At 40.8% G+C, this 18,711-nt stretch overlaps 1 protein-coding gene across 1 annotated transcript in view; it reads right to left on the bottom strand.

The window, feature by feature from the left end:
* LAMA2 (laminin subunit alpha 2) overlaps positions 1 to 18,711 on the bottom strand; it is a 586,660-nt gene that overhangs the window by 516,385 nt on the left and 51,564 nt on the right. The gene's annotated exons all lie outside the window — the stretch shown is intronic.

The raw sequence follows: 18,711 nt of genomic DNA, 5'->3' as shown, positions 1-18,711 counted from the left end.
TACTCCATGATTTCAAGCAATCATTTTAGTAGGATGCAGGAATAGTTTTTGTCCCATTTTGATCTGTTTGATCGTCAAGTCTATGTTTGATAAAGCAACTAGAAGGCCACCTGACTGACTGGGCATAAATGGAGTACCCTGCATTATAGGCCAGGCCAGCTGACGTACCAAGTACAGCATGCTGGTGTCTGACCACTTACCTTGATTGCGCTAGCCACTGCGGGATATATTTAGGCCTGTTAAATGGTACATTGGATCAGTGTTAACGTGCAAAGCTTTCAAGCAATGGAGGAGGAAAATGCACTTACTTTGAAATGTGAGTCTGCACTTGTGCTAGAAGGCACAAGGACTTCTGAGGACTTCTTATGGAAGGGGCCACCAACTATATGGTCCCACAGAATTGCCACCACAAAGCAAGGACTCCATCCATTCCCATGGTTGCTGGCCATATGTAGTGAGTACTCTTAGTTATTTAGAGGGACAGGTAAACAATAGGGTTAATGCTATACTGAAACGGTCCCTTGTCCCTGTGAAGTCCCTTCAATAGATTAAAAAATCAGTTTATCTTCTTTATCTACCTACCTATCTTTTCTGTCTCCTTCAACCTCAAGTTCCCGTGAAAAAATCCAGCAAACTCCTACAATGAACATTGTCTAAGGGCAATTATGAAGTCATTAAACATTAAGTCACAGAGCTAGAGAAGTACATAGTTACAAGAAGTAATTTTTTAAAGATTGCATTTCTTTTAGAAAAAGAGCAGGAGAGAGCGGGAGGAGAAGGGGGGAGGGAGAGGGAGGGAGAAAGAATCTCAAGCAGGCGCCAAGCGGAGCACAGAGCTGGATACAGGGCTTGATCTCACAACCCTGAGCTCATGACCTGAGCCAAAAATCAAGAGTCAGATGCTTAACCAACTGAGCCACCCAATTGGCTAAATACTACAAAAAATATTTAAAAATTATACCATAAATACTGTTATAGTTTCACTATTTTAATCATCTGTGGAGTTTCTGAAGGACTTTGAAGAAAATAATGTAAAGAAAAAGGCAGAAAGTAACATGTTTCTGATCAAGCTTCTATTTTTAAAATAGTTTCCTTGTTCTTTTTGATTCAAGGATTATAAAGTAATACTGGTAGAGAAAAAGTTATAAAAAATGTCAAACTCTGTCATCAGTGTCCTTCTTTGTATGTGGCTCCATCTTTGAGCCAAGGCCAGAGATAGGAGTACTGAGCAGTAAAGGAATCATGAATCCTGCTCTCAAATGAGCTCTAATGTCCTGAACTTATTAGCACCTGAGCCAGACTATTAAGAGGTCTGGAGCATCCTATGATGACTTTGATTTAGGATCGCCACACATAAAAATGACTTCAGCTATTACGGTAGTAATTGCTGAATTACAAGCTTCAGAAATTACTTTTTCCATTGTATTATGGTAGTTTTTAGGAACTGCTTTAATACTAATAAACAAGTTGATTAATTTGTGGTTCGTTATTTTTTTACATATTTTTAACAATCACAATAGTTGCCATTCAGTTGAAACTCCACATCTCAAGAATAGAAGGATAAGAACACTAAATTGAAATACCAATAGAATAACTAAGACAATTGCCAATGCTTTTCAGAGAGTATTGAAAAGCCATTGTAAGAGGCATAGACACAGAGATCATTTGGGATTAGGGTTATTCCCGACGTATTACCAAAATCATTTCATTATTAACATATCTTCCTTTGTAATGGGTTTTATGGATGCTCTAACGTATCTATACACCTTCATTTATGGTATCATTTTATTTTTCTATTAAAAGCAGAAAGATGTGCTTTTCAATGATGTTGCAGGGCAGGTACCCTGGGCCACAAAATTTAAGAACAGACTCACTCTCAGATCCTACAAACACAGGTGTGCCCTGGGCATACCACGTGCCTCACCTTGGTCCCATCCTTGCCAATCGTCCCCCAAAAAGAATCAACACTAGCCTCAAATACCCTGCACTGAAAGAATAAAAATTTTACTCATTTGGAATGAAGTGGTAAATACCCCGCACTGAACCCTTCCTATGCACCCGGCGCCCGCCCAAAGCCTCACGTGCATCACGGCCCTGAATACAACAGTCCTGCGACACGGGGTCAGTTTGCACACGCAACCGGAGATTCACCACGATCCCGGACTCACACCGCTTACATGAGGAGGGCCTGAGGTGTGTGGCTCAACCCCGCCCACCCCCACGCCCCGCCCTCCCTGGCCCCGCCCCCACGACCACCCCTGGCCCCGCCCCCCATGCCAACCCCGCCCACCCCCAAGCCCTGCCCACTGTCCCACACCCACCCCACCCCACCCCACCCCGCCAACCGCCTACACTCACCCCATCCCCCCTCCACCCACCCACCCCTCCACACCCACCCTACCCCCCAATACCTACCCAGGCCCCACCCCCCAAGCCCTGCCCACTGCCCCACCCCCACCCCCTACACTCACCCATCCTCCTCCACCCACCCCCCACATCCACCCTGCCCCCCCACGCCTACCCAGACCCCAACCCCCAAGCCCTGCCCACTGCCCCACCCCCGCCCCATCCCCCCACCCACCCCTACAGTAACCCCCATCCTCCCTACACCCACTCCCCCACACACCCACCCTGCCCCCACACACCAAACCCTGCTCCACCCTCCCACGCCCACCCATGCCCACCCCCCTGGCTCCCCTACACCAACCCTGCCCACCCACCCCACCCCCGCCCTGCCCACACCTGTGCACCCACCCCCGCCCCTTCCTCCACACCCTCCCACATCCCTCCTCCCTCCCACACCCTCCTCCCGCCCCCCACCTCCCCCTCCCCTGCCCCACCCCCTATGCCCTTCCACATCCCTCCCGCCCCGCCCCCACACCCTCCCCCCACCTGGCCCCACACGCCCACCCCCATCCCCACACCAATGCCCCCCACACGCCCCCACCCGCCCACATCCCCCACGGCCCCGGCCCTCCCACGCCCTGCCCCCACCCCCCTCCCCCACAGGTCCCTCCCGGCCTCCCCGGGCGCCCCATCCCCGCCGGGTGCCACTTCCAGCGCGGGCTCTGCCCCACCCGCGGCAAGGATGCCCGCGCTCCATACTCCCGCATCACCTCTTTCCCTGAGGCCTCTGTATTCGTATTCATTCACTTTCCGGGGATCCCTGGGGGGCTCAGCGGGGAGCGCCTGCCTTGGGCCCAGGGGTGACCCCCGGGGCTCCCCGCAGGGAACCTGCCTCTCCCTCGGCCTGGGTCTCTGCCTCTCTCTGGGTCTCTCATGAATAAATAAATAAAATCTTTTAAAAATAAATCATTTTTCTCCGTGACACATTCATTTGTCATCTCGCCGGGTATCAAGGGCATACCCTTCCCTGAGGGCAAGTGCCCCGCTGCAGTTACACCCAGGACAACACTATGCACGTGACACAATACTAATTTTACCTGCTAAAATGACATGTTCAGTATTAAGTTACCAATACAGCCATTATGCTAAATTATGAATATCGGCAACCAAATGCTTGAAAGGCTTCCTCTGTGGAAGAAAATGACCCTTCTTCCTCCAGTCTTCACGGTGCCAGGTGTACAGGGCAGAGGAGACGAGCTCCCCCAAGTGCCAAGGCCACGGTCGCACACACCCTCTGAGGTCAACTCAGAGGAAAAGAGGGTACCACATGCCAGGAACAGAAAGCAGTAGAGCCTGGGCTCCCATCCTGACCTGCCCACCCAGCCGCCCATAAGGCCGGCCCTACTGGGGATCCCTAGGTGGCTCACTGGTTTAGTGCCTGCCTTCAGCCCAGGGCGTGACCCCAAGTCCCAGGATCAAGTCCCATGTCAGGCTCCCTGCATGGAGCCTGCTTCTCCCTCTGCCTGTGTCTCTGCCTCTCTCTGTGTGTCTCTCATGAATAAATAAATAAAATCTTAAAAAAAAAAAAAAAGACCAGTCCACTGCACATCTTGCTTCAGAAGACACCCCAAAGGAGGCTGGCCCCCTTCACCACGCACACTTAGCCATCCACGCTCACGGCCGTGGGCTACAGTCAGTCCAGATTAGAACTTCTTAATTCACGTCACCAGAACAGTTCGTGTAGACAAACCAGTGGGGAAGGACCAACTTAGTGATGACAGTTCTCTCACTAATCATAAAACATGTTTTAAGTAAAAACATCCTGACAAGAGAAACAAATGAACAGAATAAGAATAGGATTTCCAACAACCGAATTTTCTATTCTATAATGCAAGTTCATATGCTGGCATTTCAGGGATCAATTTTAGAGGGAGAAAAGCTGTTAGAGCAACTTTTAAAAATATATTATTTATTCTTAAACTGTTTCTACATCAGTTGAAACTTTGAACCCTATCCAATTTCAATTATAAAGACCCAAATCAGTCATCTTTTTAGCTGTACCCACAAGGGGTTAGGAAAATGAAAGGCAGCTGAAAAAACTCTGATAGACTCTTAACATCGGTAGGTCAAGTAACAGAGAAGGGAGCTATTAAAAGTGACGGTATATTTGAAGGATCTTCAAAGACTTTAATTTCCACCTTTATGTCTTGGACTCCATAACATTTTACTCCAGGAGAAATTTTTAAAAATACCTTGTAGCATAATAAAAGTCACCCTAAGTTTGCATTCTTCCAATAATTGATTACTAAGCAAAACAAAACAAAAAAGCTTGTGGGTAAAATAGGACTAGAGTTCAGAAGATTATTTCAATTTTCATAAGAAACTTGGTAATTTGTAATCATAATATTGCTAGTGATTTGAGGTTTAAAACGTACACACTTTAAAGGAAACAATATCCTATTTCTCCCACTAATAGCCAGGGAGATTCTTTAATTCACTAAATTTATTTAGTCCTTAAATAAAATAATTTCCACCAATATCTACACACAATCTGTTTTCTCATACAGATGCTTGTTATCTCTTCAGAGACTTCAAAATAACTATCAGCTACCATCGTATTTGGTGTTGATCTTCCACCAGCAGAGATCTGAACCCACCTTCGTGGGAATCCCAAAGTTATCCCCAAAATATATGATGCCTTCCATGTGTAGAGCATTTTAAATTTTCCTTGTTCTATATAAATAGTAACGTTGTTATGGCTTCTGTATTAGAATATTAATTTGCTTTAAAATAAAGAAGATATTAACCCAAGTCTAAAACTATACAGGAAGTTGTAATATAACAGCTGAAATACATTATCAAGGAACTGGGAATTCATGTGAATTGCCTTTAGAAACTGAAATGTCAGTGGTAATCTAAGATTTCAAAATTTCTGCTAAATTTCATAAATGTGATTATTACCAAGTGGTATTGTCATCCTGTGGAGACTAAAGAAGTTAAGAAAAAAAAGAAAGGTTTCCTCTCTGTCATCTGCCCTATAGTTATATTAACCCTATTCAATTGGCCAAAGCATCAACCAGAATTAACAGTAATTGACCCCAAATTGTATCTGCTGGGGAGTCCTGACCCATAACAGTAGAAGGAACTAAGGAAGAAGACCCAGTAGTCTCCCTCAGAGTTTAGGAACTATGGAAACTGAATTTGGCCAAGTCTCCTACAGAGTCTCTCACTAGAACAATCACCAGCTTCCAACCCTCCCTACAATCTGTTTTTCCAAGTAGCAGAGTAACAAAGTATTCAGAAAGTATTAGATTCAAAATCATCTAATAGTTTTCCCCGCACTTAGAACAAAATGCAAACAAAGCCCCACAATTTGCAAGATGCTGCAAAGTAGGGCCCCTCATGTCTTCCAACTTTACCTCCTACCACCCTCACCCTGGCTCACAGTACCGGCCTTCGTGGCTTTGTGTCTGTCCTCAAACACTAGAAGTTTATCCCCACATGAGACATTCACTCAAATCTTAGGACTCCTGAATTATTCTGTCCATTTGTACCCCCTGCATCTCAGATCGCTCATCTCTGGAAAGTCTCCCAGTTGGGCTCCAGATAATACATTACCTCTTTCAGCAAGGCCTTCCCTGACCCCAAGTGACTCCTACCCCACGAACGGTCAAAACACCTGCTTCATTTTCTCCCCCTCCTTATCACTATATGAAATGATTTTATTCATTAGTTTCCTTTTCAATGCTCCCCCACCACCCCCACCGGTCCCCATCCCATCCAAGATGAAAACATCACAGGAACAGAGACTTGTCCACTCCCTTTTGTCCCTACTGGTTAGAACAGTGGCTAGCACATAAGAGAAGCTCAAAAATACTTGTTGCATGAATGAGTGAATGAATGAATGACATGAATATGCTTTCAACCCTCGTACATTTCCTGTGCCATATTTGCCCAGAACAATCGCATCCAGGACACTAGCACTGGTGTAAGTTCATTTCAGTCCTTAGCGAGACCGGCCAGCACAGCAGCTGCTCCCACACCGGGTGGAAAGCCTCTCCCCTATTATGAGCTCTCCCCTATTATGTTCTTTTGGTTTGATTGAATAAACCCATTTCACCTTTCGAATGAAACGAGAATGAATGGTAGCTGTAATGCAAATCCTTAGGGAGCAAAATCGGTCCTCGCAGTGTAGGCTAACATAATAAATAAATAAATAAATAAATAAATAAATAAATAAATAAATAAATAAAGCGGGCCCCAGGTACGGGATCTCAGCCCTGAGCCGTGATCAACCCGGGGCTACGACTATACGTCTTTAGAGACTGAGTAGCTTAGACGTTACCTGAGGTGCAAAGCTCAGGCCAAAATGTGCGTTGCCACCGAGCAGTGCTGCCCTAAGAAGAGAATGGGGTCTTCCTGGAAGCCCATGCCAACCTTGTGCTCATGATCGACAAGGATCCCCCTACACACTCTGGGGCAGGGATCAATTAAAAATGTCTTGCAAATACACTCCTCAAGCATTGGTCCGGCCAGTGGTCATCTCAGTGCAGCATCACACGGAATAAGTGGCAGGAAAAGTGGTCAGGAGTGTGTCTCAGAACCTGACATGTAGTGAGCGGGCACTCGTGCAAAGTCCCTGAGGTCCATCTAACAGGGCCTGGGCTGATCGTTTACTCAATGACTATTCAAAGCAATAACTGATACTGACCTTTAGGCTTTTCTTCTGTACCTCTAAAAAATTTTTGTTTTCTTTTTCTTTCAAAATTGATTTAATTAATATTCCTTTTTTATCAGTGTCTGATTTTGCTAAGTCTTTGGGAATGGCAGAGAGCTGGCGTCTGTGTGTTAATCAGCAGCTAGTTAGACAAACCCCTTTGGGCAGAGACGGTAACTAAACTTCCCTGAGGCTGTTTTGGGTCTCCCTGCACAGCCCGGGCCTGAAAGCTCGGAGCCGCAAAACACAGACCAGAATAAATCCCTGGGTACAGCTTTAGTCCGTATTCACAGCATCTTGTTATCTGCGCTTCTCTAACCATCTTTGCAAAGGCTGAGCGCGTTTCCTCACCCACACCTGAGTTAGTCACTGAGACCTGGGCCTTCGCTAGGGGTGTGATGAGAAGCAATGTTGCCCTTGAAGTGTGTTTTATGCAATACATCTACGATGAGGTTTAATTAATCAATTCTAGATTCAAAACAAAAGGGCGGTTTTCCTGGGTATAGTACTTTCCTAGCACAAGTACCTTATTTGCTGAGCTGATCTTTGCTCTTTTTAAAGAATACAGAATTAACCATTTGATAAAGAAAAGCTCATTTCTCAGCACGTTGACCTACTTTTCTCTCAATTTACCTCATTTTAAAATGTGAATGAATAGTTTTTTTATGAATATTTAGCCTTGATGGAACAATTGATTCGTTAATCAAAATAATAAGGATTTTTCTCTCTCTTCAGCTAAGTGTGGCCTTTATATACAATACTTTTCTTTTAAAAAGCTGGCACATTCTCTAAGACCTTGCTCAGGAAAATCCCTTGAGTTCAAATTATTTTTCTTTTGTTTCCAGCCTTTGTCCTTATGTATTGTTTTAGCTTACTTTTTTTTTTTTTTTAAGCGGAAGGGTCTCTTTCTGTTAACCAAGAACCAATGAGGAGACCTCATGAAGTTGTCCACACAAGACAAATTACAGAGGAAACGTGCATTTTCTAAAAATCATTTAACTTAGATATTCGATTGCTCTTAAACGAGTGTCTAACCTCTGAACTTCTACTAACACAGAACACAGTCACATTTTTAAATCTGTGGCCAATTACTTAGACCATTGCTTAGCCAAAAAGTAAATCAAAACACTTGAATCCCAGATACCACGTAGCACCCGATGTGAAGCCTAGGAATTGAAAAGTCTTTTCTTTTTTTAATCTAGGTCTGACCTCTACCATTTAATATCAGAAATTTACTAAAATGAATTTTCTATTCATCAGAAGTTTATCTGTGGATCTCAATGATCCTTACTGATGATTAATACTACTAAGAAGTGTTTTAGATTAGTCAGATTGTTCTGAGCATTTTTTTTTAAAAAGTTTGGATTACATATCTAATCTTCTAAACAGCTACTTGTATTTCAACAGAAAAGAGGAACGATGGGACTAGAAGTATAAGACGACTTACATTATTTTTAATTTGTTACCCATACTTGAAGGGAAAATTAGAATAAAGAATGACTTTAGAAGGATTCACATATTGCTATCTAAAGGTAGAATAAGAGTGGGAGACATTTCAATGATTCATTTTTAAATATTTAAAAATAAATGTAGGGACGCTTGGGTGGTTCAGGGGTTGGGTATCTGCCTTTGGCTCAGGTCATGACCCCAGGGTGCTGGGATCGAGTCCTACATTGGGCTCCCTGCATGAAGCCTGCCTCTCCTTCTGCCTGTGTCTCTGCCTCTCTCTCTCAGTGTTTCTCATGAATAAATAAATAAATCTTTAACAAATAAAAATAAAATAAATAAAAATGTAATTCACCAGGAGATATTTTTGCTTAAACATTTTTTAAATGCTATAATTAATTTAATGCCATTGATAGCTGCTTGTTTATTTACAGACACTCACACTCTGAAACCCATACACTCTAGATTTCCTCTCTCTCATTTCTCTAGCCCCTTAGAGCATAGCCTGCCTGAGCTGAGAGAAGAATAAAGTGAATGGATTCAAACAAACAAGAAACAAGATGGGAGCATAATAAAAATCGACAAATCTCAATTTCCTTGTACAGTGTTACCTATTTTGAATAATTAAATAAACAGAATCGTTCAGTTGATGACCATGTTACCCAATCTGATTCATAACCTCAGGCCAATTTTCTTCCAAACACAATATAATATAACAGAGTTTGTGTTTTCTAAAATGCAAATTAATATTTAAAGAGTTTTATCAAACTTGCACAAGAAAAAAATAAAATGATACCAGCACAGTCATCATTGCCCTCAAGCGTCCAACAGCAAAATACTTCACTCAGAATGGAGATCACTCCCTCCTTTATATGGTTTCCTAATATATGGTCAGCTCAGGACTGCTAAAAAATATAACCTCTTCCTTCCTTCCAATTGTTACTTACAAATATATATTTGGAGTACGATTAATAAATCTTTGAAAGTATATTTTTTCATGATTTGAAGGAACTTAACACACCATTCACTGCAGTTGCTTGTGCTACTGCTGAACTTCATTTTTTGATCCTCTGATATAGATTGTTCATGAAAGGACACCTCTTATAGACTCTCGAAACAAGAATGTATCCTGTATATTTATGTTACAGATTTATTATGATAGATTGTTCTTGCTACAGAACTAGGAACTACCAAGCCAGTTTATGAAATCTGTTAATAAAAACAGTACTCACACTGATGGAGACTCATTTACTGAGCAACACAAACCTACCCGACGTATATTCAATGTCCCAAATAAAATCAGAAACGTCTTGCTACATGAGAAGTTTAAGAGTACACGTTTCTGATGTTTATTTTTATGATTAAATTTAAATGAAGATGACTTTGAAGAAGTCACATGTTTTGGGGGTTTCAGGTGATACATCTGTGAAGCACTTAAGATATTAATATAATTGAAAGAGACAGAAGATTTAGCCTATAATGTGTTGTTTGAATGCCAATATTCATCTCCTTAGCTTCAAGCCTATTCTTTCATATTTACTTCGGTGTACTAACATTTGAAACTAGAGATTCAAAACATGGTAGAAATTCTGTCCGTGATGAATGAAATTGGAGCCAAATCAAATGACAGTTGAGCACTCTAGAGTCCCCGTCCTATAAAATTATGCCAACATCCACTAGGGGAGAGGTGAATTATATTTGACAACATATTCCCAGGCACTGTGTAATGAACCTTCAAACTTCAATTAGAACCTATCAGAAAGAAAAACAAACATAATTTCACTGAAACGCTTCCTTAGTAGGAAAAACAAGTCAGTTGGAAAATGCAGCGAGTTCAACATCATTGGCTACTCATCAAGCATTCCCTTCCCATGTCAGGTATCATACAACCTGCAGACTCTTACAGTAAGAATAGAGATCGCTCCCGTTTTAGAAACACAGGACTCTCTTGATTCCCTTTCAATCAACAATTCCAGACTCTCTAGTCTTTAATAGCTTCTCCTTCCCACTACCAACTCCAAAGAAAAGGGTTATTTATTTATTTTTTAAGTGCGTTGAGTGGCATTGCTTATTAAAGGTGATCAGCATATTCAAAGCTCAAAAGGAAAACTACAACCATGTGGAATACCACGCAAGAAGCATACACGGCAAATGCATGTTGGTTTAGATTAATCTAGAAAATGCTGAAGGTACAGCCCCCCAAGTGGGTTACGTTCTTCATGGACCTCAATTCAGACTATTCGGAGGATGAATTTCCCAGGGCTCCCCACAGATAGCATTTCAGTAAATGTTTTGTAAGCTAAAATGCAATGGCTTGCCTGTTTTTAACCTCTCTCTTCGCCAGTGTTCATCAGTGATTTGCAGAATTTGGACCATGGGAAAAGCATATGTAAAAGGGCCGCAATGATGAGTCTAGTTCGCTCATAAACTGGGATAACCATGCTGCCTTTGCTGATGATTTAAACAGACCAGTGAAATGTTTGGTTGTTTTGAGGTTTTGCTGAGGTTCTTTTGATGAAAGTTTTCCTTTGATGTGACATTTTAAGATTTTATAACAGTAAACAAAGCACTCAGTGGAAAATACTCAGTGAATCTTACACAAGCCAGGGTCTAAAGATAACCAGATGTGAAGGATCTGTCACATGACACACTACACTATTTCCATGATTTGAAGTAATAAGTACCTACTAGGTAAGAAATTAAATTGTTTTTAAAACAGTCCACATTACCTCAGCGTTTTCTACACACCTTTTTACAGCAGTAGCAATATGATCACATGATATTATTCATTTGTTTATCAACAATGTGCAACCAACATTTTCACTCTAGAATGTGAGTCAGTTGAAAGCAACAGTTGATATCTTGATATCTTAGTGTCAGGAAGGGAAAGAAAGCAACAACACGGAAAGAGGGAGAGCAGGAAGACGGAGGCTTTACAAATTATCTAGTCCTACACTTAGCTGTGATCATACTCCAGAGACGAAAACACCAGTTGGTGAAAGAACTGAACCAGAACAAGACCCATCTATTTCTAAGGTCGGTAATCTTCCCCCAACACAACCATGTGCTTTTTGTTTTCAAAAAAGTAATAACAATCTAATGACAACAAAAAGATACAAGACACATAATCTCTCATTATTGTTTGTTTTATTCAGAAGCAGGAGAAATGGAGGTATTTATGTCTTGCCCTTTCATTAACAAGAGAGGTAGATGACAAGCTTTTTCTTTGCCATTTCAGAAGATTCCAGTTTCAAATAAAGGGAAATGGAGCCACTGACCTTGAAAAATTTTTGAATTGGATTTTACCTCTGTCATCAGTTAAATAAATAGATAACGTTTTAGAAGTAATTCTGGGTATGATTTGGATATATAGGCCTCTTTAGGACCCAGAGGTCAATATCAAATAACTCTGAAGGCTTGAGGCGCAGCAGGGGGCTCAAGACTTGAGCGTCTGCCTTCACTCCCCCCCCCCCCCCCCGCATAACCCTGGGGTCCTGCTACCGAGTCCCGCATCGGGCTCCCTGCATGGAGCCTGCTTCTCCCTCTGCCTGTGTCTCTGCCTCTCTCTCTCTCTCTGTGTGTGTCTCTCATGAATAAATAAAATATTTTTTTAAAAGACTTTGAAAGTTTGAACTAAATCACTCAAGACTCTTTGCCTTTATAAACATACGCTAAGGTGAAATTTTACTTTATTGTTTAATGATTTTAAAAAACATGACTCAACTTGCAGCAAAACTCTTAATGTACTTGGACCAATTCTCATCATCTTTATCTCTGTGGAGATGAACAATAAATAACTCATAAGCATTCTCCTCACAACAGTCATGCCACTGAAAAATCTGTGAAGTCACCATATACTTCTCGGTATTAATGTAATACATGTAGAATTAAGCAGTTTAACACTGTTTGCATGTAATTTGATTGAAAAAAATCGGGCTCAGATTCATAACCTCTCGAAAGTAATGGGATGGAGCTAATACATTCTGTTTGTACTTCACATTAAAGCGTGAATACCTGGGGCTTTGATGAAAGATGGCCACAGACACACACGTTTAAATGCTACTTACTTATGAAACCTTTTAAAGCAAGAGTAAAACTACGTAGCCACTAGATAAGTAGCCAGAAGATGACAACAAAGACATGTGCCAATCCATTCATAGAAGATGGAAGCACTGTAGGTGGAGTCAGGGCTACCACTCAGAGCAGAGAGACCTAAGGCAAGGATGTATTTGCAAGGGGGAGGAAGAAACCATAGCAAAAAGAATAGTTTGAGCTGCTGAGCCCCAAAAAGTATCTGAAATTGGAGGCATCAAATAATTTATAAGGCAAGAATAAGAATCAAAGCTGCAAAATCTGTTTAACAATGAGATAGATCGCCAGATGCCCTCACCCACCCCATAAAATGTAGCTGCCACCCCACTGCTGACCTGGCAAGAGACAGGGGATTTATTCTTTAGAGAAACTGAACCAGAAAGTCTCCATTCTCCACTCAGTAAAAGACAAAGGTTAAAGCAGGGTTCCATATCGAAAACAGAGGAGCAAACACTTACACACTGAATAGTGTGGTTACGGTCATTCTCTTAACTCTTACTCTGTTCTGAATAGGAATGCTAGCAGACAAGAGATTACAAAATGCACATGCATAAAAACAGTCTCCAGATGAGCTATCTGAAAGTCTCTCATTTGAATGACAACTTGATCATACTCGAGTGAGTGAACCAGAGTTTCCGACACCCACAGATCTAACAATTTGTGTCTCAAATAAATATAATTGGACAGCCAAGCTTCCCCCAGACGTTTTACATCTACCATGAAAGATAGAAAACAAATAAGTGGAATGGAGCTCAGAAGAAACAAAGAAAAAGATAAGATAAAAACTTTAATAACTCTTCCATACCATCAGAGAACTGGGGAAATACATGGCGTGCATGAAACAAGAACAGAATAATATTTCCATGTTCAAAAGGCTATTCAAAGCACAGATGAGCTACCAAAAATAAAATAATAGTGACAAAAATATTGTCATAAGATAAAGGTGAGGATGTCTCCTAGGTAGAAAAAACAGACTAAAAAGAAAAAGGAAATCAAAACATTAGAGGAAAGATAGAAAGTTAGAGGATCAGTCCAATATCCAAATAAGAAAAGACCCACAGATTGATAATACTTTGTTAAATAATTAGCAATAAAAATTAAAATCCATGAGTAAAAGGTATGAGTTTCCAGAGTCAAAAAATTCATAGCACAAGGCGTATCATCCAATTGCAAAAGACTGTGGATCAGTATGAAATTGTAAGAGCTTACAGAAGCAAAGTTATGATCACAAATACAGGATGCGAAAAATTGGCAAGACTTCTCAATTTCAACATGGGAAATCAGAAAAGCATTCAATATAAATATATATATATTTAATATAAATATATATATTATATTATATATATATATATATATATATATATATATATATATTTTAATTCCTGCCATGTGCCAGATACTTTTCCAGTGTTTGGGGAAATATCTGGTTGCTTTATATATGTCACTTTTTTGTTTTTAATGTAAGATAAAAATCTATACCCTCATGGTGTCTACGTTTTGCCAGAGGATGCGGAGCAGCAGGGAGCGTATAGACGGAGACAGACAACCAAATAAGTGCACCCAATACCTTCAGTAGTAAAATATTATATTTGGAGATTATAAGAAAAAGAGAAGAAATACAAGAACTTATTTAGGGAGATCAAGAATGCCAGGAGGGAGGAGCAGTGGTAAAATTAATTCAAAGGATAGAGGGAGGGGGCGCCTGGGTGGCTCAGGTGGTTAAGCCCCCTGGACCCCCGACTTCTGCTCAGGTCATGATCTCAGGGTGGCGGGACTGAGCCCTGCGTCGGGCCCATGCCAAGCTCCCTGTGCCTGTCCCTCTGCTCCTCGCGACGCCCCCAACTTGTGTGCTCTCTCTCTAATACATAAAATCTTTAAAAAAGAATAAATGAAGGGATATGGGAGGGTCACTGAAAGGGGTGCATTTTTGCAGTTTTCAAAGAAGGAAGGATGTTAGTCATGCAGATGAGCTGAGGAGAAGCGCACCAGGCACAGCACCCCTCAGCGACAAGGACCCACCCTGGAGATTCAGCAGAGATGCCAGGGCTCCAGGAAGCGGGGAGCCTAGAAGAGCACCTGCAAAATTCTGGCGAGATGCCTCCCAACCTACAACCATAGGGCCCCATGATATTTAAAAGAGGGGAGAATTATGACATCTTTGGACATACGACTCAACAAATATTCACTTTTTATTTGCTTTTTCTAGGGAAGCTACTGGGGTGTGTGTTATCCACAAAAATGTGGGAGCAAAGAGCTCCAGGATGGTTTTTAAAAGGAAGGAAGGAAGGAAGGAAGGAAGGAAGGAAGGAAGGAAGGAAGGAAGGAATCAACTTATATATTGAGAGGAATGTGATTTAGTATATTGAGAGGAGTTTTACAATTCTGTCAAAGATCATGGTTTAGAATTATATATATATATATATATATATAAAATTCTTTATATATATTCTTTTATATTTTATATATTTCTTTATTATTTTACATATATTCTTTATATATATTCTTTTACATATATACAATTTTATATATAAATATAGAATTATATAAAATTATATATAATTATATATATATATATATATATATATATATACACACAGCAGACTAAGAATTTTAATGATGTAAATACAAAAACCAGAGTGTATTAAATACCAGCTGAGTACTTGAAATAACCCCTTAAGCCTGGTGTGGTAAATTTAAGAACAAAAAGGAATTCCAAGTACGAACCTATAAGATGTAATGGTTTATCCGTAGACACAGAACAGAAACAAAGAATCTTACTCAAGAATGGAGTAGAGTCCAAATACCTTTTATATTCAACCAGTCGTTAGCCTCGTGCCTCGCATATAATAAATGCTCATAATAAACAGAATTTGAATGCATGTTTGGGAAAATATTCTAATTTATTAAGACTGACACCATAAAGGCGAATCATCTCTCTCAATCATCTCTCTCCCTGGTCGGTGTCTTGGGGCCCCAATCAAAGAGAGGAGAGCGGCCTGAGGAATTGTGTGTCCATTGAAACATCACCCTTGGGCCACAGAGAGAATGGAAGTCTAACCTCTCCCCGTGGAAGCGCTGCCCTGCTCTTAGTCCTATTCGGTGTGTCTTACAGAGCATTTACTCTGTATGTCTCTTCCCCCCACATACGCACAGTCACACAAAATCCATCCCTGCCATTAGTGTTCCTTTATTTTTTTTTCATTTTATTTTTTTTATAAATTTATTTTTTATTGGTGTTCAATTTGCCAACATATAGAATAACACCCAGTGCTCATCCCATCAAGTGTCCATCTCAGTGCCCATCACCCAGTCAGGCCCACCCCCCGCCCACCTAAAAAAAAAAAAAAGTTGTCTTCAGGGCCTTCTGAAACATTACTTGGGAACTGCACTTGAATTTGGACAACATGACCAATAAAATAGAAACAAAGGGTGGTAATATTAGAATATGAAAAGACATAGCAGTTGTTTTAATGAGACAGAGAGCAGTAAAAACCTATAAAGCAGTAATTGCCAAGATGAAAAACTTTAATAGATACTCATGTTTTTCAGTCCTATGCTGTGTACAACATCATGTAGCTTTAATTCGTGTTTATTATGTATTCACCGCTCTTTATTTTCTTTCATTAACCAGATTATTCGTCAATCTATTCCATTCGATTAACACAGACTAGTATATCAAAGGTACATAAAAATAACCAGCACTGTCACACGTGGGTTCAGATTAAGTGTCAAAAATTTACTACCAGTCTACAAATAGAATGACTACAGGAAGCTGCATTATCTCAGTGCTTCCCGAACTTTTGAATTTTTTTTTCCAAACTTCCCTAAATTAGGTAGAAAAAAATAAATTGAACACACCTGGGGGGTCTGGGTGGCATAAGCCCCAATTTATCAGCCACAACTCTGAAATTTCTTAAGAGTCAGACTGGATCTTTTAAAAAAATTCAAACGAATTTTATTCTACTGCATAATATGTTTATTTAATATAAATATAGTGTTTAAAATTGCCCTTGAGTACAACTGAGGTGCCACGTTCTCATTGTGGCTTTATATACATCCCGCTATATCACCGTGCATCCCTGACACTTATTGTTCCCCTCATTCCAAATTGTGTGAGCTTTTTTTATAAGGCTGGTGGTAAAATTTATGATAATATATGATATATTGAATCATATGAATTCATATTTTGATCAGCTGAGACATTATTTTTACTTTCTGCCCAAAAAATTGTACTGAAACTTATATACACTAGAATCTATTTAGATATAGTCATCAAGCACCCTACCTACATCGCATCCTTATTATGTTGCTCTCATCCAAGAAACAGAGGCATTTTAAATGTTTCTGTAACACCGAAACTTTTCAATTCTTTAGTCTTTGATAAGCCACTCTATTTTTGTTTCTCAAATCTGACAAAATTGCCAGAGAGAAATATAAGACATGATAAATGTTTTTATTTTAATAAAAATCGTATTCAGAAACACAAACTGAATCCAAATGCCCGTGACTGGAGAGGTAAAAGTAGCGTAAGGATGAAACTATCAAATTTTATTTTCTATTAATTTTACTCTATTGAAAAAGTATTCCCAGGGCCCCTGGGTGGCTCAGGGGTTGAGCATCTGCCCTCTGCTCAGGTCGTGACCCTGGGGTCCTGGGATCGAGTCCCACATCAGGCTCCCTCCATGGAGCCTACTTCTCCCTCTGCCTGGGTCTCTCTTTTTCTCTGTGTGTGTGTCTTTCATGAATAAATAAATAAAATCTTTTTAAAAAAAAAAGGAAAAAGTATTCCCAATTTTGAGAACTACAGATTTTGACCTTTTGAGTCTTAATGAAACTAGGACTTGTCCTCTCTCTATAATTTTCTGTAACTCACTCGCCACTGCCACATAGGCCTGTGCTTAAGGACCCAGATTCTTTTTTTCTTTCTTTTTAAAATTGTATTTATTTATTCATGAGAGACAGAGAGAGAGAGACACACACACAGGCAGAGGGAGAAGCAGGTTCCATGCTGGGAGCCCGAAGGGGGCTTGATCCCAGGACCCTGGGGTCACGGCCTGAGCCAAAGGCAGACGCTCAACCGCTGAGCCCCCCGGGAACCCCAAGGGCCGAGATTCTGAGGTCACTGTATGTACCCAAGTCCTGGGGCTGCCACTTAGGAGCCATGTGGGCTCAGGGTGTCCCATAAACTCTGTCTCTGCCTCCTTGTGTGAACTGGGGATCACCCCAGTTCCTGTTCCCTAGCAGCCAGTGAGAAAATTAATTAATTATATGTAAGGAGTTCATAATATTTCCCGGTACAGAGTAAATATTATGTAAGCTTCTGCTTTTAGGAGTCCTCAGTTCTTCTATAAAATGATACAAACAAGATTTATCACTACATTAAATAGAATGCTTCCAATAATTACTGCACTGAACCTCTTCTCTTTCGACACAGTTCTTATTACCGTGGGGGGAAAAATGTGTGTGAAGCTTTTCAATAATAATTTTATAATTTAGTATTTCCTGGTGAAGTGATTCCTACTCTTAGTAATTTCCTGGCTCCCATTTGTGTCTTGTAGGTTTATCTAGCTCATAAATCATAATCTTCCTCTCCTGACACACTGAAGAATGTGCACTAATGCGGCTGAAATTTAAATTCACGTGGAGAGGACTTAGAATGATAAAGAAAATTAAGTCGGAACGCGCGCAGACTCCTCTCACGCAATCTAGTATTGGTGTAAGGCAGAGATTTCTTCTACCACCAGAGGATTGTTTTAAAAGCTCTTATATAAATAAAAAAAAAAAGAGTGGGAAATATCAGAAAGGGAGACAGAACATAAGGGACTCCTAACTCTGGGAAGTGAACTAGGGGTGGTGGAAGGGGAGGTGGGCGGGGGTGGGGGTGACAGGCACTGAGGGGGGCACTTGACAGGATGAGCACTGGGTGTTATGCTATATGTTGGCAAACTGAACACCAATAAAAAATAAATGTATGAATTAAAAAAAATAAAAAAATAAAAGCTCTTAAATAGATCCCATTCTATGGTTTTGTTAGCTCGGTCATTCAAATACAAGGGCAAATGCAAGCTTTGCTGTAGTATAGACTGATCCCATAAGACAGGTCAGCCCTG

Source organism: Nyctereutes procyonoides, unplaced genomic scaffold (assembly GCF_905146905.1).
Source record: "Nyctereutes procyonoides isolate TBG_1078 unplaced genomic scaffold, NYPRO_anot_genome, whole genome shotgun sequence".
NCBI classification, from domain to species: domain Eukaryota; kingdom Metazoa; phylum Chordata; class Mammalia; order Carnivora; family Canidae; genus Nyctereutes; species Nyctereutes procyonoides.
Note: the sequence above shows the minus strand (reverse complement) of the source record. Positions and strands in the feature narration are given on the sequence as shown.